At 41.5% G+C, this 25081-nt stretch overlaps 1 pseudogene; it reads left to right on the top strand.

The window, feature by feature from the left end:
• The window catches only part of LOC122084767, a 135322-nt pseudogene that overhangs the window by 76987 nt on the left and 33254 nt on the right, over positions 1–25081 (top strand).

Here is a 25081-nt window from a genome sequence, read left to right as displayed (position 1 = left end):
TAAAGAGCTCTGAGTTGACATTCTTTCAATGGCCTAGTCAACTTCAGTTTCTCGAGGAGCCAAATCTAGAAAATTATAGGGCTTCTTTGATACTGATCAAGTCGTAATCTATGGCTATGGCTCATGTCATCAAATCTCTTAAGTGTTTCCACAAGGACTGTAGGGATGACATCACCTCCTTTCTTCAATTGCTTTATCACTTCTATCAGAACAAGTGGTGCATCACGTCCATGAGTTCGGAAAACATAGCAAGCTATCATACAAAGTGGATAAGCATCCTGTGATCTTTGTTGATGGATTCTGCCCAATGATAGATATTGAGTGATGATCTTGGCCACCTTCAGAATGTCAATCTTTCCATCTCTAAGGAATTGCTTCACTTCCTCCTCCTTCCATCTGAAGAAATCTTGGATTTCCTTTGATTAATCTTTCTTCAAAGATGGTTGTATAAACCTGCCTTTAGGTGGAGATAGCATACAAACTCAGAATTCTTTGAGAGTCAGGCAGATCTCAACTAATCCAAACTGAAATACATGAAGATTGGTATCCCAGTGTTGAGGCACTTGTTGGAGTACATGGTGATGTAATTTTACACACCCGATTCGATTGAGCATCAACATATTTACAGATTCTAGCAGTCTTAGTGCCCTCATGTTTATGTCCAATGTCCATTTTCTCAATGTCTCATCCAACAAGTCCATAAATTTTCTTGAAACCATCAGAAGCAAAGAAGAGATGGTGATATACCAAGTATCACTCATTAGCTATTGACAAACAAACCTTCACCACTTTTGCATCAAATACTTTTTATATTTTTTTTCACTGATCAAGGATGGGGAATGAACTGGCCTTGACATATTGGTGCCGATGGCGACTATTAGGGGGTGGAATTCTGGATAAGAATTTGGAGGACTATAGACGAATGACGGATGACGGATGTCAGATGTCTAATGTCCTTGCATGCCAAATGGTAATTCTTGGGGGACACAAGCTATGATGATCTTTTGGATGCTTTGATTATTAATCTAGGAACCAATTTATTGTATTGAGATTGTTGAGACCGCACTTGCATATGTCCAGTTACCTACGTATCCCTTGAGAGGAATCAGGTAGGACTATTCACCCTTTTAGACATAATATCTCTTGAGTTGATCCATGTTGACCAATCTAGGTATTTCTTCACCGTTGTAGTCTATGAGTTTTACAGCTTTGCCTAGTAGAATCTCTTTAACAGTGAATGGGCCACTCCAGTTGGGCCTGAATTTCTCTCTTGCGTCATGAATTGGGGCTCTTTGTTCTCAAAGAACAAGTTCACCTTCTTCTATGTGACGGGGTTTTACATTCTTGTTGAAGGCCCTTGCGATTCTCAATTGATATTTCTTTAGGTTGTCCATGGCCTTCATATGTCTTTCATTAAGAAAGTTGAGGTCATCATATATGGCCTTCACCCATTCTCCTTCAGGTAGCTGACTATCCAGGAGCACCTTTGGAGATGGCACCAGGATTTCCATGGGTAGAACTACCTTAACCCCATACACCAAAGAGAAAGGATTTTCCCCTGTCAAGGATTGCACAGAAGTTCAATATGCCCATAAGGTAAGGAGTAACTTATCCGCCCAATCCTTGTGTGTTTCAGCCATTTTCTATAGGATGACCTTGATGTTCTTGTTAGCCGCCTCTAGTGCCCTATTGGTTTGTGGCCTGTAAGTGCTAGAGCGATGCCTTTTGATACCAAACTTCATACAGATTTTATCGATTTTACCCCAGAAATGGGATCATTGATCCGATATCAACTCTTGAGGCATTCCATATCTGGAAATGATATTTTCTTGGATGAATTTTGCTACCTTAGTAGATGTGAGGACTACATATGACTGGGCTTCTACCCACTTGGTGAAATAATCAATTGCTACCAAGATGAATTCGTGACCATTGGATACTTTGGGGTTGATCTTCTCAATGATTTCAATGCCCTAAGTAGAGAATAGCAAAGGAGAACTAGTGAATGCAATTCCATTGGTGGGATATGTATGATATTGGCAAATATCTGACATTTGTGACATTTCTTGAGAAATCTCACACAATCTGTTTCCATTGTATTCCAATAGTATCCCAACCTGAGAATCTTCTTAGCTAGCATTTTGGCATTCACATGGGGTCCACAGAGGCCTTGATGATTTTCCTCTATGATGGTTATAGCTTGTTCTTCATCCACACATAGCAACTATATTCCATCATCGGACCTTTTGTACAACAACTCTTCTTGAAGGATAAACTGGGTGGCATATCTTCTCAGAAATTTCTTTTCTCTTTCTGTGGCTTTAACTAGGTATTTACTTTCCCTAATAAAATCCATTATGTGAGCAAACCAAGACCGGCCATCTATGGTGAGAGAATTCACTGAATTTTGATAAATGAGTCTGCTTCTTTGTTCCACTATGAATGGTCAGACTCTAGCCATAGGGTTACATTTTACCATGGAAGCCAAGGTTGCAAGGGCATCGGCAAACCGACTGTTATCCCATTAGAAGTATTCAAACGAGATCTTCTCAAAGTGTCCAATCACTTCTTCCAGATATTCTTCATATGGCTTCAACTTTTCATCCCAAGTCTTCCACTTTCCTTGCATCCGACAGATGATGATGGATGAATCACCGTATACCTTGATCCTTTTTTACCCCAATGGTCAGAGCAGTTTCGAGTCCTAAGGCACAAGCTTTATATTCAGCAATGTTATTGGTATAGGGAAAATCAAGGCAAAATGATGAAGGTAAATAAAGACCATTAGGGGTGATAAGCAATATTCCCGCACCATACCCTTTTTGATTAGCTTCTCCATCGAAGAATAATTGCCATTCATTAACCGTGTCTTCTTTTTCTATTGCTGTAATTTCTTTATTAGGACAGGCATCGGGCTCCTCCACCTTTTATAGGGTGGACAACCAAATGGTCGGCTATAGCTTACCCCTTAACGGATTTTTGAGTAATATAAGTGATGTCAAACTCTGATAGCAATAGTAACCATGAAGCCATCCTTCCTGTTATAGCTGGTTTCTCAAAGAGGTACTTGATTGGGTCCATCCTTAAGATCAAATGTATTGGATAAGCTACCATGTAGTGTCGCACCCTTTTTGTTGATTAGATTAGTGCAGCACAAGTTCTTTCTAAAGATATATAAAGCTTCTCATATTCTAAGACTTTCTTGTTGAGCTAATATATGTCATGCTCTACCCCCTTCTCTGTCTCCTTTTGTGCTAGCAATGAGCCTATGGAATGTTCTTCTACTGATAATTACAACAGAAGTGGTTCTCCTTCCTCTAGAGGCGTTAATACTGGCGGGTTCATAAGATACCCTTTGATCTTATCAAAAGCTTTTTGGAATTGGTCATTCCATTCTATAGGCTGATCTTTCTTTAGCAACTTGAAGATTGGTTCATAGATCGTAGTCAACTGAGCTATGAACCTGCTGATATACTGGATATGACCCAAAAATCCTCGTATTTGCTTCTCAGTCCGAGGTGTGGGAATCTCCCGAATTGCCTTGATCTTGATAGGGTAGACTTCAATGCCTCTTTCATTCACCAAGAATCCTAACAATTTTCTTGCTGTCACCCCAAATACACACTTATGAGGGGTCAGCTTTAGTTGATACGTCTTGATCCTTTTAAAGAATTGCCTTAGTGCAGAAATATACCCCTACCAATCTTTTGACTTCACTATCATATCATCCACATAGACTTCCACATATTTGCTCATCATGTCATGCAATATGGCAGTAGCTTCTCTTTAATAAGTCACCACAGTATTCTTTTGTCCAAAAGGTATCACCTTATAACAATAGGTTCCCCATGGAGTGGTGAAGGCTGTCTTCTCACGATCTTTAGGGTGCATGCTCACTTGGTTGTATCCCGAGAATTCATCCATAAATGATAACAAGGAATGCCCCGTTGTGTTGTCAACCAATACATCAATGTGAGGTAATGGGAAGCCATCTTTAGGGCTTACCTTGTTAGGATCTCGAAAGTCTATGCACATTCACACCTTGCCATCTTTCTTTGGTACAAGTACTATGTCGGCTAACCATTGGGGGTACTTTACCACTTGTAGGAACCTTGCATTCCACTGTTTCACAACTTCTTCTCTGATCTTCTCACTCCATTCTGGCCGTATTCTTTGGAGCTTTTGCTTTACTGGCATATCCTCATAAGACCAAGTAAAGACTTTAGCGAACTCCTTTAGAAGACCAATCATTTGTTATGCTTCTTCATTGTCTAGGCTGATACCAATTATTACCTCTCGAAGGCATTGGTCGGTTCGTAGAGTAATAAACATGGTATCCTCATGGATGGGTTGGGCCTTCTTTGGCTTGCATTGTTCTATTAACTCTTGATATTTATTAAGTTCATCATCAGAAAAAGGAGGCAAGTCATACTTGGTATCAGAAATTTCATTCATGAAAGAAGCAGTAACAAACTCGACATACACGGACTCTGGGCTCTCCTCAAGAGGGGAGGCCGACACGAAATCATAAATTGAAGACTCAACAACTAACTTACCTACAAATTCGATAATTGGCTTGATGCTTTTGTCAATGGTATTCAGGGTGGTTGACTCAGTAGCATGAGTAAACTTGAAGTCTTCTCCAATGCTTTCCAATTTAGGAGTGGGTTGACGGCTCTGTGGATGAGCAGATGTGGCAAGGGACCTTCTTTTTCTTTTAGAAAAGTCACCGCTATCTCTTCAAAGGTGCTGATATCAGATACTTGTTTTTTCACAAAGATGAGCTGATCCAACTCATATTCTCTAAAGCCGACCTACTTAAGGGGTGAGGATTACTGGAGACTGCTTAATCCTCTTTCTATGAAGTTTAATTTTTCAAGCCAATGATTAAAGACATCCCTGCTACTCGGTCACATTTTTGACTATCATCACGGATCTTCCTGTTGCAGTTGATTCGGGCACAGTGCATGCAGACCATCATTCTTTGTGCTCTCCTTTGCTTTGCATAAGTGCTTCTTCCTCTGAAAATCCTAGGCTTGAGCTCATGTAACTCCTAAGCTTGTGGCTTTTGTAGAAAGGAATAGATGTGAACTTTCAAATCTGTGGGAAGTTATAGACTCCAGACTAGTCTTATCTTCTTTTCCCATTCCCTCTTCAAGAGTACTTAGGGACTTAGCAACTCCTTTGACTGGATTAGTGTTGTGGGGTTGTTAGAGGAGAACCCATCTTCAATCAGTGCTACTTCCCACTTTTTGTTGTTCTACCTTATGGGTTATCCAATTGAACTCATCTTGAAAGAATACTTCAAACCCTGGTTGCATCTTTGTGGCGATTTCAGCAAACCATGGCTAAACATTTCCGTAAAAGGGAAAATCCTCTCATTCCCTTACAAAGTACCCATTGAGAGTGGGCTAGTAAGAGGTGGAGATTTTTCTGGTCATCCTTAATACCTTCTGCCCTTTGCTGCCATTCTTGCTCCTTGGTCTGGGGTTTTGAGAAATGTACCCATGACCACTCCTTCCTTTGCTAACCATAGGAGTAGGTAATTTTGAGACACCCTGATGATACTTTTCCAATCCCATCCCAGGAAAGTATTGCATGTTCCTCATCATCTGATTCACCAAAGGGCTCCATATAGCTTTGTAGTTAGCTAGAATCTTTTCATCTAGCAATTCCTTGGCGAGTGTTGCACAATTTCCTTCTATCTCAAAACCATTAAGTTGAACTTCCTGGTCTTGTTCTTCTCCATTTTCAATATTGGTTTCATTTTCAATATTGGTTAAGGTGTTCACCACTTCGGGATCCCCAGCTACTGTAATCACCTTCCCTTCATGAATAATTTCATTTCTGATGGAGACTAGAGGGCACTGCCTTCAATGATGTAACCAAGGCCTTCCCAAGAGCATGTTGAACGATGATGGTATATCAATAATCTAGAAATCATATCAAACTTCACTGGGCCAACCATTACAGCGATGGTGAGGATGCGAAGGATTTTCCTCTTGGTGTTGTTATATAATCGTATAGTTTGGTTTGATGGCCTCATCTCTTCTAGGTTAATGCCAATACTCTTTGCCGATCTTAAGGGTAGAACATTCAAAGCGGACCCATTGTCAATGAGAACCTAGGGTACCACCTTGTCAAGACATTCTACCGTAATATATAGAGCTTTATTGTGCTGAGCTCCTTTAGAGAGCTCAGAGTTTGAGAACATCAAGGACTGTACTGCATATGTTGCCCCTACGATGTGCGAGAGGTGTACCGAATCTATCTTGATTGGCACTTGCACATTAATGAGGGACTTCAAGATTACTTCACGGTGTGTGGGGGAGGCCATCAACAATCCCCAAATCGAGATATTAGCTTGGGACTTCTTGAGATGAGCCAAGACTAGATTCTCTGGTTTTTTCTTCAAGCCACTGGTTCTTGCCTCATTAGTTCTTGACTGTTCTACGGCTAGGACCTTACCCTTGTAGTCTCCATAACTTCGAGTTTCCATCACATTGGCAGGTTTCTTTACGATGTTCTCCATAAGATAACACTCTTCATCATCACTATTTGTTATGGTAATGATTCCTACCATGGGATCATCCTCTTCTTTCGATTCTTCTTCCCTACTTGGGGTGGGAAGTTGAGGTCCTCTGCGAATGTCAAGGGCCCTGGCTTGCACCTTCTTGACTGTATTGGAAAGCCGCACAACTACTGTATCATCATTTCTACAAGTGTGGAATGTCCCCTTATTTTTTCAAGGATTATCAACTACTCAGTGTAGCATTGTTCATTGATGGCTACTTCACCTAAAATTTGAACAATCTCATCAGCCTCGAGTTTGATGTCAACCAAATGATTATAAACATAAGCCATGTGTTCTACTATAGGATTTGCTTCACCTTCAACAGTGATCCCATACCCTTCACTATCTTCTAAATCCGATGTCGGATCTTCCCCTTCCATATAGATCGTGAGTGCCGATTGAATAGCATCTGTGGGATCAACCATCAGGTCATCCTCACCAATTGCATAAACTGAATATACTCTTGGATCTCTGGGTGAATAATATCCAGACTCATCATCTTCATTATTGTCCCAAGGCCCCTGGTAGTCATCCCAGTCTAGGTACTCATCATCACCTTGAGAATCTGAGTCATCTCCATCATTCTCATCTTCACTTTCATCCTCATCAACGTCGTCATCATCCTCTTCTTCACTGATTTCCCCCTCACTTGGTTCTTCATCAGATTCCTCTTGACCATCAAATTCCCCCACATCCAAACGTTCGTAGTATTCAGAGTGTATGGATCAAAAAATTTTCATAGGGCCAAACTGGGTCTCATTGGCTCGAAGACTGATTACGCCAGACTCATCATCTTCTATGTCACTCCCGATGTGGATTAGGGAGGTGTGCTCTTTGATTTGTTCTCCTACTACCAATGCCACTACTGCTCTGAGGAGATCATCTATGACTTCTTCAATGTTATCCAGATTGTCCTCCTAAGGCATGGTGGGCTGAATTAGAGAAGTGGGATCACTATCTTGGCCTTCTCCTAAAGCATTCACTGATCCTATTGATGAGGTCATCTTTGGGGAGTTTGGTAGTGTGAGTATATCCTTCCAACTGTACCCATCCATCCATCCTTCTTTTAGGATATACACCGAACCTTGAGAATGGGATTGGTATGAGGGTGATAAGGGATATGAGGTGGGGTGATATGAAGGTGATGTGATGTGAGAGGTAGGGTATGAAGATTGGGGGTGATAACATGAGGAAACTCCTTCTCCTTGATGATGTGGTGAAGGTTGATTATATGGTGGAGGTTAGTAATATGATGGAGGTTGGTAATATGGTATGGTAGATTCTTCTATTGATGAGGAATGATGGATGGCGGGTGACTGATTTTTTGATTCTTCTTTTGATGACTCTTTCCTTTTGGGAGTCCTCATAACTTTGGCCCTTTGAATCATGACTTTCTTGTAAGCACAGACATTCATTTGATTCTTCCGAGCTCGGGATACAATGAGTTGAGTGGGATCACTCTCTATTGCTTCTTCATCTAGGTTGTCCACATGATCATAGAACATGGGGTGATGAAAGTGCTTATTCAACTGATATATATGAACGGCCCTTCAGAAGGAGTCGCACTCCTTTTAGCAAGCATCTTTTACGAAACCACGGATGTGCCCTACTAATTCTGGAGGAAGGGACAATCTTTGCACAAGCTGGAACTTCTCTTTCTATTCAACATGCCTCTCCTCTTGATATTTCTTTACGTCCCTAATAAAATGGTTTGGGTCATAGAACTTAGGATCCCAATTTTTCTAGTCACTCATTGTTGCCAACATGTTGAAGGTTCCATGGTCTGGGAGTGGGTTGGTATTGACATTAGGAGATTACTTGACCTTGACTTCAATTGTCCCATTATATACCATGTTCTTGATTGCATGTTGGAGACCAATGCATCTTTCAGTTTCATACCCTTTCTGAGTGTGATAAGTATAATATTCATGATCTCTATACCAAGCTGGGGGAGGGTGTGAGGTAGCAGCCGGGAGATGATATCTCCTTTCCCCTTTTAGGGGGGAAAGATCTTGTATCCCATCCTCTCTCCTCTTTTTCTCTTTCATGAGGGATGGGTGTGTCATGTGTGTTTACCCTATGGGCCCCACACCACCGTACCACCTCTCAGAGATACGTGGAGGCCTATTTCATAAGGGTGTAAAGTTCATCATTCGAGACAGGGATTTGATGATGGACCAATACGGGGATCGAGATCATGCAAAAGGGGTTTGGAGTCACCACTTAGGATTATGGAACTAGGACCCAGGGGTTATCCCAATTCCTGAGAAAAGGGCCCGATAATTAGTCTGGTCCATAGATTTAGAGTAAGTAATAGGCACCCAATCTATATGTTTAACCAGTCTCCCTACTAAATGCTTAAGAACAAACATTTTCCATAATTATTCCTATTCCACATGTATGGCTTAGTTATCACATATATATACATTGACCGAATTTAAATAACTATATACACTAAAAACATAGTCAATATAAAGTCTACATGATGACAATTTGGTTAAGAAATTGTACCTGAACTTAACCCCTATTTTGGGTCAAAAGGGGTGGGCCCCTGATTAGTACTAGCTTGGATTATCTTTCGGATTCTCCTGGCTCAGGGGAAGATGGTCATGACCTCTAACTTTCTTTCTTAAGAGATGTTGACTGTGATGATATTCGAATAGAGTTCCAAGCTAGGAACGGTTACTTTCAAATTTGGATTAGGACAACGCTTCGGCTAGGGAAGGCTATTTCTGGATTTGGATTCAGACAGGGCTTTGGCTAGGGAAGGCTACTTTTGGGCTTAGGATGAGGTGGCACTCTAACAAAGCTTCTGCTGGGGATAGACTATGGGAGGGCTAGGTTGAGGTGGCACTCCGACAGAGCTTCAACTGGGAATGACTATTTCTAGAAAGATTCTAGGGGCACTTGGGCAGAGCTTCCGCTAAGAACCTTTCTTTTACCATTGATCTTGCTTTTTTACTTTTGACTTTGAATTTCTTCTTTCCATGTGATATAATTTTCACCTACCACATGAATTTTAATTTTGCTTTCCGTTTGACTTTTACCTTTTACTTCCATGTGATATAATTTCCACCTACGACATGAATGTGATTTTACCTTCTTTTTTATTTTTACTTTCCATTTTCATGTGAATTTGAATTTTCAACTGGCACATGAATTTTTACCTTCTTTTGGTGAAATAACTTACAACTACCACAAAAATAATTTTGAACTTGGTATTTGGTGGTAAGAATCTTTGATTTGCATCTTGGGATTGGAATCTAAAAAAATATTTTTTTTTGGAAAACAATTTTGTACCCATAAAATGGTCCCATCCTTTGTTTATTCCTCATTCTAACTTATCTGAGTGGGGAACGATTTGTGAGTGAGTGAGTTTGGGTTTTTAGAATCCTCTCGATGATTCGAACCATTTTTCCTTTTCTTAGATTTCTTCAATTTTTTTCCAAAGATCTTCAGGTTTTTCTTGAAATTCTTCATCTTTCTCTTGAAGATCTTCATAATTTTTTAGGAAGGAGTTATTTGGAGAATTTAACATCCTTGTGGGATTTTGTGTAAATTAAAAAACTTCTTGGGGTTCTTTATGATTTTAGAAAATATAGCTGAAAAAAGAAAGAGAAAGACTTGTGGAGAAATTCAGCTGGAGGGTTGTGGTAGTTCTTATCAAAGGGACGAGGGTCTGGCCAATTGGTACTCTAGATAGACTCTCCATAATAGTCGGAACCACATCTGCAACTCCATATGGGGTTCTTGGGTAAGTCTTTACATTTCATTCATTATTTTGATCATTTTTTATTTTTGTCTTGTTCTCTTTACTATCTTTTATTTTTATGTTATTTTTTTGTGGTATATTCTTTATTTCCATTAGCATGAAGGGAGGGAACCACCTACTTGGCTCAGTATGGCCATCCAAACATGGTTCGATCATGTTATGGGATACTTCCTCGTAGAGTGAAGGAGATGGTTGATTCATCATGCCTGTGCCAGTTAGCCCTTATAGAGACCCAAAAATTCAATCTGACACTGGTAGGGGCCTTGATGGAGCAATGGTGGCCGAGTACTCACTCATTTCATCTTCCTGTTGGCGATATCACCATCATGCCTCTATGATTCTACGACTTGACGGGCGTTCCATTTTGGGGTAGACCCATAACCCTTCCCGAGAATCTGACAACCAAGGAGTTTGAGGACCTGACAGGCCTTACCATTGTGGCTGATCAGACATATATATGTCCTGGGGAGATAAGTTCACAATGGTGGAGAACCGATTTACAGGTAAACCCTGGCAACATGGCACAGGTGACCCATTTTTTCCTGTTATTTGCTGTGGGTCAGTGTCTTTTTAGTGACCTCTAAGGGGGAGTAGACATTCGCCTGGTGTTCTTCTTCTGGGATCTTCAGGAGATAAATTCTTGGGACTGGGGTGGGGCTGCCCTAGACTTGTTGTCATATGGAGACTGAGGTCTCAAGGGGGTGGGCTACATCCTCCAGGTAATTTTTATTCTTGTACCCATTTCCTTTCATTCATTTGGATTGCACTTTCTTACTTTGATCTTTTAAAATAGCCTTGGTGCTTTGAGCACCTAGAGATTGCTCCCAGACTAAGGAATCCTCAGGAATTTTCCTTCCCTATAGCTACCAGCTGGGGAGACAGTCAAGTGCTCAAGGGCCGGTGCCATCCTCCGGGGACCACTGCTCATTCTCTTCTGAACGATTTTATTGAGGTATGCCACATTAGACATTAAAATCCCTTTCATCCTATGTTGTACTTACTTTTCCTTGGATTTGCAGGTCACTTGGAGGCCGTTCCAGTCTCTCATATTTTCAAACTCTGATGAAGTTGTCCTGGCCAGATACTTATTTAAGAATCGGGTCCTGTTTCGAGGTATATGGGGCCATGTTGGGTACCTGAGAGAGAGAGTTGTACCCTAGTGGTCTGGTCTCAAGTCACGTCTCTCTCCTTGTCTTCCTCCATCTACCATGCATTGCCTAGAGATCATCCCTACGGATGAGATTGAGAGTTTGGCTAAAGGAGTATGGGATGAATCATTTCTTGATCGGGATAGGGACTATAGAGCCTTCCTAGAGGAGGAGACAGTATGCATCTCTTGGTGCTGATGGTCTAGTGGTATGTTACCCTTTGTTGAGTATTTCTTTTATTCTTCAACTTCTTTTTGTTTTGGTCTTGACTAATGTTCTTTCAGGGGAGAACAAGACATGTAGATCCTCCTACTGTTTAGTCGTGCATTAGTGTTGTTGATGATTCTCAAGCTGGATGCTCTACTAGTGCAGGTGGGTCTCTCAGAATAGCCAACATCCCCTTCCGTGGCTTCCCAGCTTGGTGTTATCCCAATATGGCCAATCCTAGCCTCCCTCATCTTTTGGAGTGGAGAACAGATGTAGATGCTTCCCTTGGGCTGCCTATTCCTTATGACTATGTGAGTATTTGATCATCCTTCAATTGATTTTTAACTTCCTTTGGCTAATATGGTCTTTTTCAGGTATCTCCGGAGGTCTATTCTGAGATCAGGAGGATGCATTATGGCTTGCGTGAGGCTATGGTGGCCAAGGTATTTCCTACTTTCCTCTTTTTTTCTTTTTTGTCCTTCTTTCATTGTTGTTCTTCTTGATCCTTTCCTATATTCCTTAGGATGGAAGGATTGTCGATTTGGAGGGCCAAGTCAGCTCCTACGAGCAGAAAATTGCATAGTAGGATGCATTGATTCAAGATATGACATAGAGGCTGAAGTAGATTGGACTAGCATCCGTGAATTCCTTGGTATTCCCTGAGGGTGATTCCGAGTATGGTTCAGATAATGACTTTACTTCTTAGGGACCTGTTACTATAGTTCCTGCAAGTGTAAACACATATATTTTTTCTTTTTTCTTCTTCCCCCCCCCTTGTTTGTTCATCATTTTATATTGGCATCTTATAAATGAAAACCTATCTTTGGCACAAAGAAAATCTTTTTTTTTTTTGTTTTTGATTGAAATGTTTAAGCATAATCAATTCCACAACTCAAGTTATAATTGGAATAATTAGGATAGCACAAAAATCCAAATACTCTCTCATTCTATTACCAAGTGAATTACATGAAAAGGGAAACAATTTTCCTACCATAGACAGGATACATAAGTAACAAGGCGGGGAGACAACTCTTGAGGTGGGTGAAATTTCACTTACTCTTCTGGGTCCATCACCTTGAGCCCATATTGTTGGCCAATGTATGTAGGCAAATAAAAGGATGTGTGAGTCAATCCCATTAACTTGACGCAATTGTAGCTAGGGGTCTTCATCAGAAAATCTTCTTATGGCCTCCTCGGGCATTTCCATGTAATATCTTGCACAGTTCTTTCTTGTAGGTACTCCTCCTGGTCAATGATAAGGTTGAATTCCAGAACTTCCCTCTTATCCTCGTAGAAAAGAGCTCTGAGTGGGCCTTCTTTTAATGACTTAGTTAACTTCAGTTTCTTGAGGAGCCAAATTTGAAAATAGTAGGACTCCCTTGATAATGGTCTAATCCAAATCTATTTCCATGGCTCATGTCATTGAATCCCTTGAATGTTTCTGTAAGAACCTTAGGGATGATGTCACTTCCTTTCTTTAATTATTTTACCACCTCAATCAGAACAGGTGGTGCACCACGCCCTGGAGTTCGGAGAACATAGTGAGCTATTATGCAAAGTAAATAAGCTTCTTGTGATCTCTGTTGATGGATTCCTCCCATTGGTAGATATTGGGTGAAGATCTAGGCCACCTTTAGAATGTCAATCTTCCCATACCTGACGAATTGCTTCACTTCCTCTTCTTTCCATCCGAAGAAGTCTTGAATTTCCTCTAAATAATTTTTCTTCAAAGATGGTTGGAATAACTTGCCTTTGGGTGGAGAAAACATACAAACTTAAAATTCCTCCAGAGTTGGGCAGATCTCTACTAATCCAAATCGAATTACTTGCAGCTTGGCATCCCAGTGTTGAGGCACCTACCGGAGTAATTGGTGATGTAATTTCACACTCCCGATCTGATCGAGAAAGGACACAGTCATGGATTCCAGCAATACTGGTGCCCTCATGTTCATGTCAAAGGTCCATTTTCTCAATGTCTTACCCAACGAGCTCATGAATTTTCTTAAAACCATCACAAACAAAAGAGATATGATGATTTATCAAAGCATTACTCATTAGCTAATGACTCAAATAAGCCTTTACCATAGTTGCATCAAGTTCTCTTTTTTTTTTTTTTTTTTTTTTTTTTTACCAATTAAGGATGGGGAATAAACTAGACTTCATAAACTAGTGCCGGGTGACAATTTTCTTTTAGGGGATGAAATCTTGGATAAGAGTTTGATGGACAATAGGTGAATGCTTGATACCTAATGGCCTTGTATGCCAAATGGCGATTCTTGAGGGACACAAACTATGATGACCTTTTAACATACCTTGATTATTAATTTAGGAACCAATTTATTGTCTTGAGATGGTTGAGACTGCACTTGCACATGTCAAGTTTCCTACGTATCCCTCAAAAGGAATCAAGTATGATGTATTTTAGGTCATTCGCCCTATCAGACATAGTATCTCTTGAGTTGATCCATGTTGACCAGCCCAGGTGTTTCTTCCCCATTATGGTCTATGAGTTTCATAGCCTTGCCTGGTAGAATCTCTTTGATAGTGAATGGGCCACTCAAGTTGGGCCTGAATTTTCCTCTTGGGTCCTGAATCGGGGCTTCACTTTCTTGTTAAAGGCTCTTGCCATTCTCAGTTGATATTTCTTCAGATTATCCATGGCCTTCATACGCCTTTTGTCAAGAAAGTTGAGCTCGTCATGTCTGGCCTTCACCCATCTCCTTCAGGTAGCTGACTATCCAAGAGTACACTTAATGATGGCACTAAGATTTCTATGGGTAGCACCACTTCAACCTCATACACCAAAGAAAATGGAGTGCCACTGTCGAGGATTGTACAGAGGTCTGATATGCCCACAAGGCAAAGGGTAACTTATCCGCCCAATCCTTATGTATTTGCACCATTTTTTGTTGGATGACTTTAATGTTTTTACTGGCTGCTTCTATTGTCCCATTGGTTTGTGCAAATTTTGTTGGTCTTGCCCCAAAAATGAGTCCCCAATAGAACAGTCAAGGACTGGTGAGGCCGGAACCAGCAGCTCAAAGAAAGAACCAGAGAACCCAGTCTTGGGCAAACTCAAGAATTTCTAGGCTAATATCTCAATTTGGGGACTATTGATGGCCACCCCCACACACCGTGAAGCAGTTTTGAAGTCCCTCACTAATGTATAGGTGCCAATCAAGATAAATCTGGCACATCTAGTGCATATAGTGAGGGCAACATATGTGGTGCAATCCTTGACATTCTCAGATTCAGAGCTTCCCAAAGGAGTCCAGCACAATTGAGCTCTCCACATCACGGTAGAACGTCTTGAAAGGTATTTCCTCAAGTTCATGTTGACAACGGGTCCACTTTGAATGTGCTACCCTTGAGGCCGGCAAAGAGTATTGGCATCAACCTAGAAGAAATGAGGCCGACTACCCAAACCATACAGGCATATGACAATACCAAGAGGAAGATCCTTGGCATCCTTACCCTTTCCGTAAAGATTGGCCCAATGAAGTTTGATATTGACTTCCAAGTCATCAATATATCGACAACTTTTAACATACTCTTGGGAAGGCCTTGGTTGCATCATGCGAAGGCAATGTCCTCTAGTCTCCTTAAAAAAATGAAGTTCATTCATGAAGGAAAGGTGATTACGGTAGCCGAGGATCCCAAAATGGTTAACACCTGGGCCAATATTGAAAATGGAGAAGAACAAAACTAGAAAGTTCAACTAAGTGGTTTTGAATTAGATGCAACTTGTGTAGCTATTGTCAAAGAAGTTTCAAAGGAGGAAATCCTGACTAACTTGAAGCCATCTGGATTCTACTGGTGAATCATATGATGAAGAATATGTAATATTTTCCTAGCATGGGGCTAGGGAATATCATCAAAGAGTTCCAAAGCAGCCTAGTTTAGCAGTGAACAAAGGAAAGAATGATCTTGGGTACACTCTTCCGATCACCAAGGGATAGAAAGTGCTGAGGATGACTAGGAAGATATCCATCTCTTACTACTCTACTCTTAATGGGTATTTTGTAAAAGAAGGAGATGATTTCCCTTTTTATAGAAATGAGGAGCCTTGGTTTGATGAAACCGCCGCAAAGAGGTAATCAGGATTTGAAGTATTTTTCCAAGACGAGTTGGACTGGGTGACTCATGAAGTGGAACAATAGCAAATGCTAGTCAAAGAAAGTGATCAAGATAGTTGCATCACTGGGATAGTCAAAATTGCACTGATTGAGATTGGGTCTTCCTCTGGTGACCCTACAACATTGATCTGATCAAAGGAGGCACCGATTCCTCGAGTCCTCTTGAAAAGAGAATGGGAAAAGAAGATAAGGCTCACCTAGAGTCTACCACTTCCCATTGATTTAAAAGGTTACATTTGCTTCCTCCTATAAGAACCAAGAGCCCAAGAACTATATGAGCTCAAGCCTCATCCTTTCAAAGGAAGAAGTGCATATGCAAAGCAAAGAAGAGCACAAAGAATGATGGTTTGCATGTACTGTGCCAAAATCAATTGCAATGGGAAGGTCTATGAAGGTGGTAAAAAATGTGACCGAGGCACCAGGATGGCATCACTCAATAGGCTTGAAAAGATGGACTTTATAGAAAAAATATAGAGTAGTCTCCACCAATCTTCACCCCTCAAAAAGTTTAGCTTCCAAGAGCATGAGGTTGATCAATTGGTATTTGTGAAGAAGCAGACATCCATCCAGAAGAACCATTAGGCCATTAAAGAAATAGTAGCAACTTTCCTAGAAGGAGAAGACACCTCCTCATCCATCAAGCCACTGAACCACTCTTGAACTAGACAATCATTGGAGAAAAATTCAAGTTTGCTCATGCTACTATGTCAACCATCCTGAATACCCCTGGCGAAAGCATCAAGCTAGTTATCAAGTCTATAGTTGAGCCTATTGTTTATGATTTCACGTTGGCCTCCCCTCTCAAGGAGAGTCTAGAGTCCTTGTCTGTCGAGTCTGTTACTCCTTCTTTCATGAATGAAATTTTTTATTCCGAGTATGACTTGCCTCCTTTTTCTGATGATGATCTTAATAAATATCAAGACTCAATAAAACAATGCAAACCAAAGAAATCCCAACCCATCTGTAAGGATACTCGGATTATTAATCTAGGAACCGACCAATGCCTTTGAGAGGTAAAAATTGGCACTACCCTTGATGATGAAGAAGCAAAATAGATGATTAGTCTTTTGAAAGAATTTGCCGAGGTCTTTGCTTGGTCTTTTGAGGATATGCTTGGTATCGACCCCAACATTGTACAACATTGATTGTCGACTTACACTCGGGAAAAATTGGTAAAGCAGAAGCTCTGAAGAATGCATCCAGAATGGAGTGAAAAGATAAGAGAAGAAGTTGTGAAGCAATGGAATGCAGGGTTTCTACAAGCGGTGAAATACCTCTAATGGTTGACCAATATTATACTAGTATTGAAGAAAGATGGTAAGGTATGAATGTGCATGGACTTCCGAGATCTTAACAAAGTGAGCCCTAAAGATGACTTCCCATTACCTCACATTGATGTATTGGTGGATAACACAGTTGGGCATGCTTTGTTATCATTTATGGATGGATTCTCGGGATACAACCAAATAAGCAGGCACCCAGAGGATTATGAGAAAATAGCCTTCACCACTCCATGGGGAACCTATTGTTACAACATGATGCCTTTTGGATTGAAGAACATCGGGGCAACTTATTAGAGAGCAACGACGGCTATATTGCATGACATGATGAACAAAGATGTGGAAGTCTATATTGATGACATGATAGTGAAGTCAAAAGATTAGTAGGGGCATGTTCCAATGCTAAGGTGATTCTTTGAAAGAATCAAGAAGTATCAGCTAAAGTTGAATCCTCAGAAGTGTGAATTCGGGGCAACAACAGAAAAGTTGTTAGGTTTATTGGTAAGTGAAAGAGGCATTGAAGTCAACCCTATCAAGATCAAGGCAATTCAAGAAATGCCCACACCCTAGACTGCGAAGCAAATGCGAGGATTTTTGGGTCACATCTAGTATATTAGCAAATTCATAGCTCAATTGACTGCCATCTATGAGCCAATTTTCAAACAGCTGAAGAAGGATCAGCCCATGGAATGGAATGACCAATGCCAACAAGATTTTGACAAAATCAAAGGATATCTCATGAACCCACCAGTATTGACACCGCCGATGGAAGGTAAACCACTTCTCTTGTACTTATCCATGGCAAAATNAATTCAAACTATTATATACACTAAAACAAGGCCCACTTGTGGCAAGTCCAGCTAGTAGCAGAAGAGCCCTCCCTCCATGGGAAGTTTGGAAAGAAATGAAACACAAAACCAGAGGCTTCTGTATCTTTGCTTCATTTATTTATTTATTATTCGATTTATTTATCTCTCTGGTTTATTTATTTAATAATTAAACATAAATATATTTCCTATAGACTCGGGGTAGGAACATTTCCTACACACTCACTTTAAAATCTAATAAATAATACCTTTTTTTTTTTTTCATTTTTGAAATATATCATGTTAACCTATGGGTGTTTGTTGATGATAAATCATGCCGGAGAAAAGAACTTTATAGTGGAGCGTGGCACTTATGCCGCTATTTCGAGAGAGGGGATAAAATGACCACCTTATCCTTATGAAAATAAAAAATATTACTACTATTGATGCCTCCAGAGTCCAATTCAACTTTCTATTTGGGGATGGCTTAAATGCGGAGAGAGATTATACCTGAATTTGGCCCCTATTTCGGGTTAAGAGGGGTGGGCCCCTAATTGGTATCGGCTTGGACTGTCTTTCATGTTCTCCTGGCTCAGGGGAAGATGGTCTTGACCTCCAACTTCCTTTCTTGAGAGATGCTAATTATGATGGTATCCGGACAGAGTTTCGGCTGGGAACGATTACTTTCGGATTTGGATTCGGATAGAGCTTAGGCTTAGGGAGGGCTATTTTTGGCTTTGGATCTAGACAAAGCTTCGGCTAGGGAAGCCTATTTCTTGGTTTGGGATGAAGTGGCACTCCGGTAGAGCTTCCACTGAGGATAGGCTAAGGGAGGGCTAGGCTGAGGTGGCACTTCGGTAGAGCTTCTACTGGGAATGGCTATTTCTGAAAAGAATCCAAGGACACTCGGACAGAGGTTGGGCTAGGAAAGGCTATTTTTGGGCTTGGAATGAGGTGGCACTTTGGCAGAGCTTCTGCTGGGGATGGGCTATGGGAGGGCTAGGCTGATGTGGCACTTCGGCAGAGCTTCCACTGGGAATGGCTATTTCTGGAAAGATTCCAAGGACACTTGAACAGAGGTTTGACTAGGAAAGGCTATTTTCGGGCTTGGGATGAGGTGGCACTCTGGCATAGTTTCTGCTCGGGATAGGCTAAGGGAGTCCTAGGCTGAGGTGGCACTTTAATAGAGCTTTCGCTGAGAATGGCTATTTCTGAAAATATTCTAGGGACACTCGGACAGAGGTTCGGCTAGGAAAGGCTATTTCTGAAAAAAAAAATGGGCTGACCTAAAAATGGATTAAAGAACTCCAATGTCCTAAAGAACACTTTGAAGATCCGAACAGAGTTTCAGATCTCAACAAAGATCACTTTGTAGACCTGAAGAACCTCAGAAAGGGGGGGTTTCTATCTCAAGAACACTCAGGAACATTCAAGGGAGGTGGCTCAAGAACATACTGTTTTTAGCTAAAAACTGGATCTAACTTAGAATTTGGATTGAAGATCTTCAACATCCCGAAGAACACTTCGAAGATCTGAATGAGTTTTCAGATCTTGACGAAGATCACTCCGAAGATCAGAAGAAAATCAAGAGGGGGAGGGGAGGAAAATTTCACTCTGAAAGGGATTCAGGTGTCTGTTGGTGTCCTTTTTCTAAGGGAGGGCGTATTTATAGTTTTTTTCAACCAAGTAGGAGAGGGGGAATCCTTTTATCCAATGGACGAAAAGGGGCGCTTTTACCTAAAGTGAAGAGATAACATTTTTTTCCAATGGGTAAATGGGGAGGTTGAAGGAAAAAATGGGTGAGGAGGGCTTTTGTCCAGTGGGTAAAGGGGATTTTCAGAAATAAATGGGAGGAGAGAGAAATTTCAACTTGAAAAAATGTGATTTTCAAAAAAATGGGAGGAGAGAGAAAGTTTAGTCAAAAAAAGTAGTTTTCAAAAAAGCAGGAGGAGAGAGAAAGTTTTTCCAAAAAAGGTAATTTTTGGAAAAGCTAGAGGAGAGATAAGGTTTTGTTAGAAAAGATAATTTTTTGAAAAGCAGAAGGAGAGAGAAGGTTTTGCTGGGGGTGCTAGTGATGTCACGGGTGCGCGAATATATGGATGTGCGGGCAATGTACACAGTGTGTGGGCCATGTGCACGTTGTTCGGGCATAGTGTGTACTGTGTGTGGGCCATGTGTGCATGGTGTGTGGGTACAGTGTGCATGGTGCGCGGCTAGGGCTTGCACACTGTGCGAATGGTGCCTACACACTATGCAGTAGGGCCGCTCACAATGTGCGAGGGGCCACGCACAACATGTGGCAGGCTCGCACACAGTGTGCGGTAGGCCCACACACAACGTACTGTAGGTCCGCACACAGAGTGTGGTAGGCCCGCACACAACGTGCAGTAGACCCACGCACAGCGTGCGGCAGGGCCGTGCACAGCATGTGGCAGGATAGCGCACAGCGTGTGGTAGGGCCACGCATAGAGTGTGATAGGGCGGCGCACAGGTGTGCGGCCCAGCTGGGCTGGTTGGCTTGGCTGGGCCGGCTAGTTGGGTAGCCGATGTGCATGACATACGTGTGAAAAAAATGTGATTTTTTGAGAATGATTGCAAGAGATCCGTTTGTCTAATTTTGGCATACCATATATCATCAGAATAGTATTTTTGAGCACTATCCATCTGCACCGTCATCTTGACCAGATTTCTTCATATACAAAATCCAAAATTGGCCCCCTTCCCTCCCAGGCGGGGATTTCTGGGGTTTCAGACTTGGGAGTGTTTTGGGGTTATCTGGGTAGGTAGGGGATGAATTTTAGGGTGTTTGGGTCAGGTGAGGGATTTTTTCATGTTTTCAGTGGGACTGTCCGTGTGCGTGGCATATGTACAGGAAGGTGTGATTTTTTAGGGATTGTTGGAGATCTGTCAGTCTGATTTTGGCATATCATATATCGTCGAAGTCGTATTTTCAAGCACTATTCATCTGTATGGTCATCTTGACTAGATTCCTTCATATTTGAAAAGTTAAAATTAGACCTTCCTCTCTCCCATGTAGGGATTTCCAAGGTTTTGGGTAGGGGATTGTTTCCATCAGCATCTCTATTGGTCGAAAGTTGGAAGTCACGTCCAAGATCCCTCTTTCATCATAGCCAGAGGAGGGTGGCAAAATTGGGTGTCTACAACGTTCCATTTGGGTGTAGACCCACAACCCTTTCGGAGACACCGATAGCCAGGAAGTTTATGGACTTGACAACTGTTACCATTGCGGCTAATCAGACACATTTCCATCTTGGGGATATCAGTGCACAATGGTGGAGAACTAACCCGTGGGTAAACCCTAGCAACAAGGCCCAAGTGACCTATTCTTTCTTGTTGTTTGCTGTAGGTCAGTGTCTTTTTAGTGACCTTCGAGGGGGAGTAGATATCTGCCTGGTGTTCTTCTTCCGTGATCTTCAGGAGGTAGATTCTTAGGATTAGGGTGGGGCCGCCTATGCTTACCTCTTGCGGACCCTAGACCTATTGTCATATGGAGACCGAGGTCTCAGAGGAGCGGGCTACATCCTTCAGGTAATTTTCATTCTTGTACCTATTTCCTTTCATTCATTTGGATTGCATTTCCTTACTTTGATCTTTTTTAAAATAGCCTTGGTGCTTTGAAAACCTAGAGATTACAGCTCCCAAACTGAGGGATCCTCAGGCATTTTCCTTCCCCATAGCTACAAGGTCGGGGCACAGTCTTATGCTTAGGGGCCGACGCCATCCTCCAGGGACCACTGGTCGTTCTCTTCTGAGCGGTCTTACTGAGGTATGCCACATTTGACACTAAAATTCCATTTATCCTATGTTGTACTTACTTTTCCTTGGATTTGTAGGTCACTTGGAGGCCGTTCCAGTCTCTCATATTTCCAGACTCTGACGAAGTTATCTTAGCTAGGTGCTTATCTGAGAACTAAGTCCTATTCGGAGGCATATGGGGCCATATTTGGTACCTGGGAGAGAGAGTCACACCCCAGTGGTCTGATCTCAAGTCACTTCTCTCGCCCTGTCTTCCTCCACCTACCATGCGTTGCCCAGAGATCATCTCCGCTGACTAAATTGAGAGTCTGGCTGATGGAATATGGGATGAATCATTTCTCGACAGGGATAGGGACTATAGGGCCTTTTTGGAGGAGAAGACAGTATGCACCCCTCTTGGTCCTAATGGTCTAGTGGTAGGTTGCCCTTTCTTGAGTGTTCCCTTCATGCTTCAACTTCTTTTTGCTTTGGTTATGACTGATGTTCTTTCAGGGGAGAACACGACGTGTAGATCCTTTTACTGCTCACTCGCATGTCAGTGCTGTTGATCCTTCGTAAGATGGACCCTCTACTAGTGCGGGGGGAGCTCTCAGAATAGCCAATATTCCCTTTTGTGGCTTCCCAGCTTGGTGTTATCCCAACGCGATCAATCCTAGCCTCCCTCATCTTCTAGAGCGGGGAACAGATGTAGATGGTTCCCTCGGGCTGCCCATTCCTTTTGACTATGTGAGTATCTAATCATCTTTCAATTGACTTTTGACTTCCTTTGGCTGGTATGCTCTTTCTTAGGTGTCTTCGGAAGTCTATTATGAGATCAGGAGGATGCATTATAGCTTGTGTGAGGTTATCATTGCCAAGGTATATCCTACTTTCACCTTTTTTCTTTTTGCCCTTTTTCTTTCATTATTCTTCTTCTTGATCCTTTCCTATATTCCTTAGGATGGAAGGATTGTCACCTTGGAGAGCCAAGTCAACTCCTACGAGCAGGAAATAACATAGCAGGATGCACTGATTTAGGATATGACACAGAGGCTAGAGTAGACTGGACTAGCATCAGCGAATTCCCTGGTATTCCTTGAGGGTGATGCCGAGTATGGTTCAGATGATGACTTTACTTCTTAGGGACCTGTTCCTGTAGTTCCTGCAAGTGTAAATACATGCATATTTTTTTCTTTTTCTTTTTCCCTCCCCCTTTTATTTTGGTATCTTATGAATGAAAATCTATCTTTGATATAAAGAGAAACTTTTCCGTTTGTGGTTTGCAATGTTTAAGCTCAATCAATTCCACAACTCAAGTCATAATTGGAATAATTAGGATAACACCAAAATCCAAATATTTCCTCATTCTATTACCAATTACATGGAAAGAGGAACAATTTCCCTACCATAGACAGGATAGGTAAGTAATAAGGTGGGGGAGACAATTCTTGAGGTGGGTGAAAGTTCACTGACTCTTCTGGGTCCATCACCTCGAGCCCATATTGCTGGCCGATGTACGTAGGTAAATAAAAGGATGTGGGAGTCAATCCATCAACCTGACGTAATTGTAGCCTCAGGTCTTCATCTGAAAATATTCTTGTGGCTCCCTCTGGGTATCTCCATTCAATAACTTGCCCAGTCTTTTCCTGCAGGTACTTCTCCGAGTCAGTGATAAGGTTGAATTTCAGAACTTTCCTCTTATCCTGGTAGCAAAGAGCTCCGAGCAGGCCTTCTTTTAATGGCTTAGTTAACTTCAGTTTCTTGAGGAGACAAATTTGAAAAATAGCAGGACTCCCTTGATAATGATCTAGTATGAATCTATGGCCATGGATCATGTCATCGAATCCCTTGAATTTTCTATAAGAACCGTAGGGATGATTGTCACCTCCTTTCTTCAACTATTTTACCACCTCAACCATAACAGGCAGTGCACCACGCCCAAGAGTTTGGAGAACATAGTGAGCTATCTTGCAAAGTAAATAAGCATCCTGTGATCTCTATTGATGGATTCCTCCCATTAGTAGATATTGGGCGAAGATCTGGGCCACCTTCAGAATGTCAATCTTCTCATACCTGACGTATTACTTCATTTCCTCTTCTTTCCATTCGAAGAAGTCCTGAATTTCCTTTGAATAATCTTTCTTCAAAGGTGGTTAGAACAACCTACCTTTGGGTGGAGATAACATACGAACTCGGAATTCTTCAAGAGTTGGGTAGATCTCTACTAATCCAAACCGAAATACATGCAGGTTGGCATCCCAGTGTTGAAGCACCAGCCTGAGTAATTTGTGATGTAATTTCACACACGTGGTTTGATAAAGAAATGACACATTGGTGGATTCCAGTAATCCTGGCGCCCTCATGTTCATGTCTAAGGTCCATTTCCTCAACGACTCATCTAACGAGCTCATCACTTGTCCTGAAACCATTACAAACAAAAGGGATATGATGATTTATCAAAGCATTACTCATTAGCTAATGACTCAAATAAGCCTTTACCACTGTTGCATCAAGCTCTTTTTTTTTTTGACTAATCAAGGATGGGGAGTAAACCTTCCTTGATAAACTAGTGCTGGGTGGCAATTTTCTTTTAGGGGATGGAATCCTGGATAAGAGTTTGACGGACCATAGGTGAATGACAGATACCTAATGGCCTTGCATGCCAAATGACAATTCTTGGAGAACACAAACTATGATCTTTTAAGATACTTTGATTGTTAATAGAGGAACCAATTTATTGCCTTTAGATGGTTGAGACCGCACTTGCACATGTCAAGTTGCCTACATATCCCTTGAAAGGAATCAGGTTTGACGTAGTTCAGGATATTCACCCTTTTAAACATAATATTTCTTGAGTTGATCCATGTTGACCAGTCTAGGTATTTCTTCATCGTTGTGGTCTATGAGTTTCACAGCTTTGCCTAGTAAAATCTCTTTGACAGTGAAAGGGCCACTCTAGTTGGGCCTAAATTTTTCTCTTGGGTCATGAATTGGGGCTCTTTGTTCTCAAAGAATAAGTTTACCCTCTTCTATGTGGCGGGGCTTCACATTCTTGTTAAAGGCCCTAGCCATTCTCAGTTGATATTTCTTCAGATTATCCATGGCTTTCATACGCCTTTCATTGAGAAAATTGAGCTCGCCATGTCTAGCCTTCACTCACTCTCCTTCTTGTAGCAGACTATCAAGAAGCACCCATAGAGATGGTACAAGGATTTCCACGGGTAGAACCGCCTCAACCCCATATACCAAAGAGAAAGGGGTTACCCCCATCGAGGATCGTACAGAAGTCTGGTATGCCCATAAGGCAAGGGGTTACTTATCAACCCAATCCTTGCGTGTTTTTGCCATTTTTTGTAGGATGATTTTGTTGTTTTTATTGGCTGTTTCTACTGCCCCATTGGT

This window comes from Macadamia integrifolia, chromosome 7 (genome assembly GCF_013358625.1).
Source record: "Macadamia integrifolia cultivar HAES 741 chromosome 7, SCU_Mint_v3, whole genome shotgun sequence".
Classification (NCBI taxonomy): Eukaryota; Viridiplantae; Streptophyta; class Magnoliopsida; order Proteales; family Proteaceae; genus Macadamia; species Macadamia integrifolia.
The sequence above is the reverse complement of the archived record's forward strand: the minus strand, read 5'-3'. Positions and strand labels throughout refer to the sequence as shown.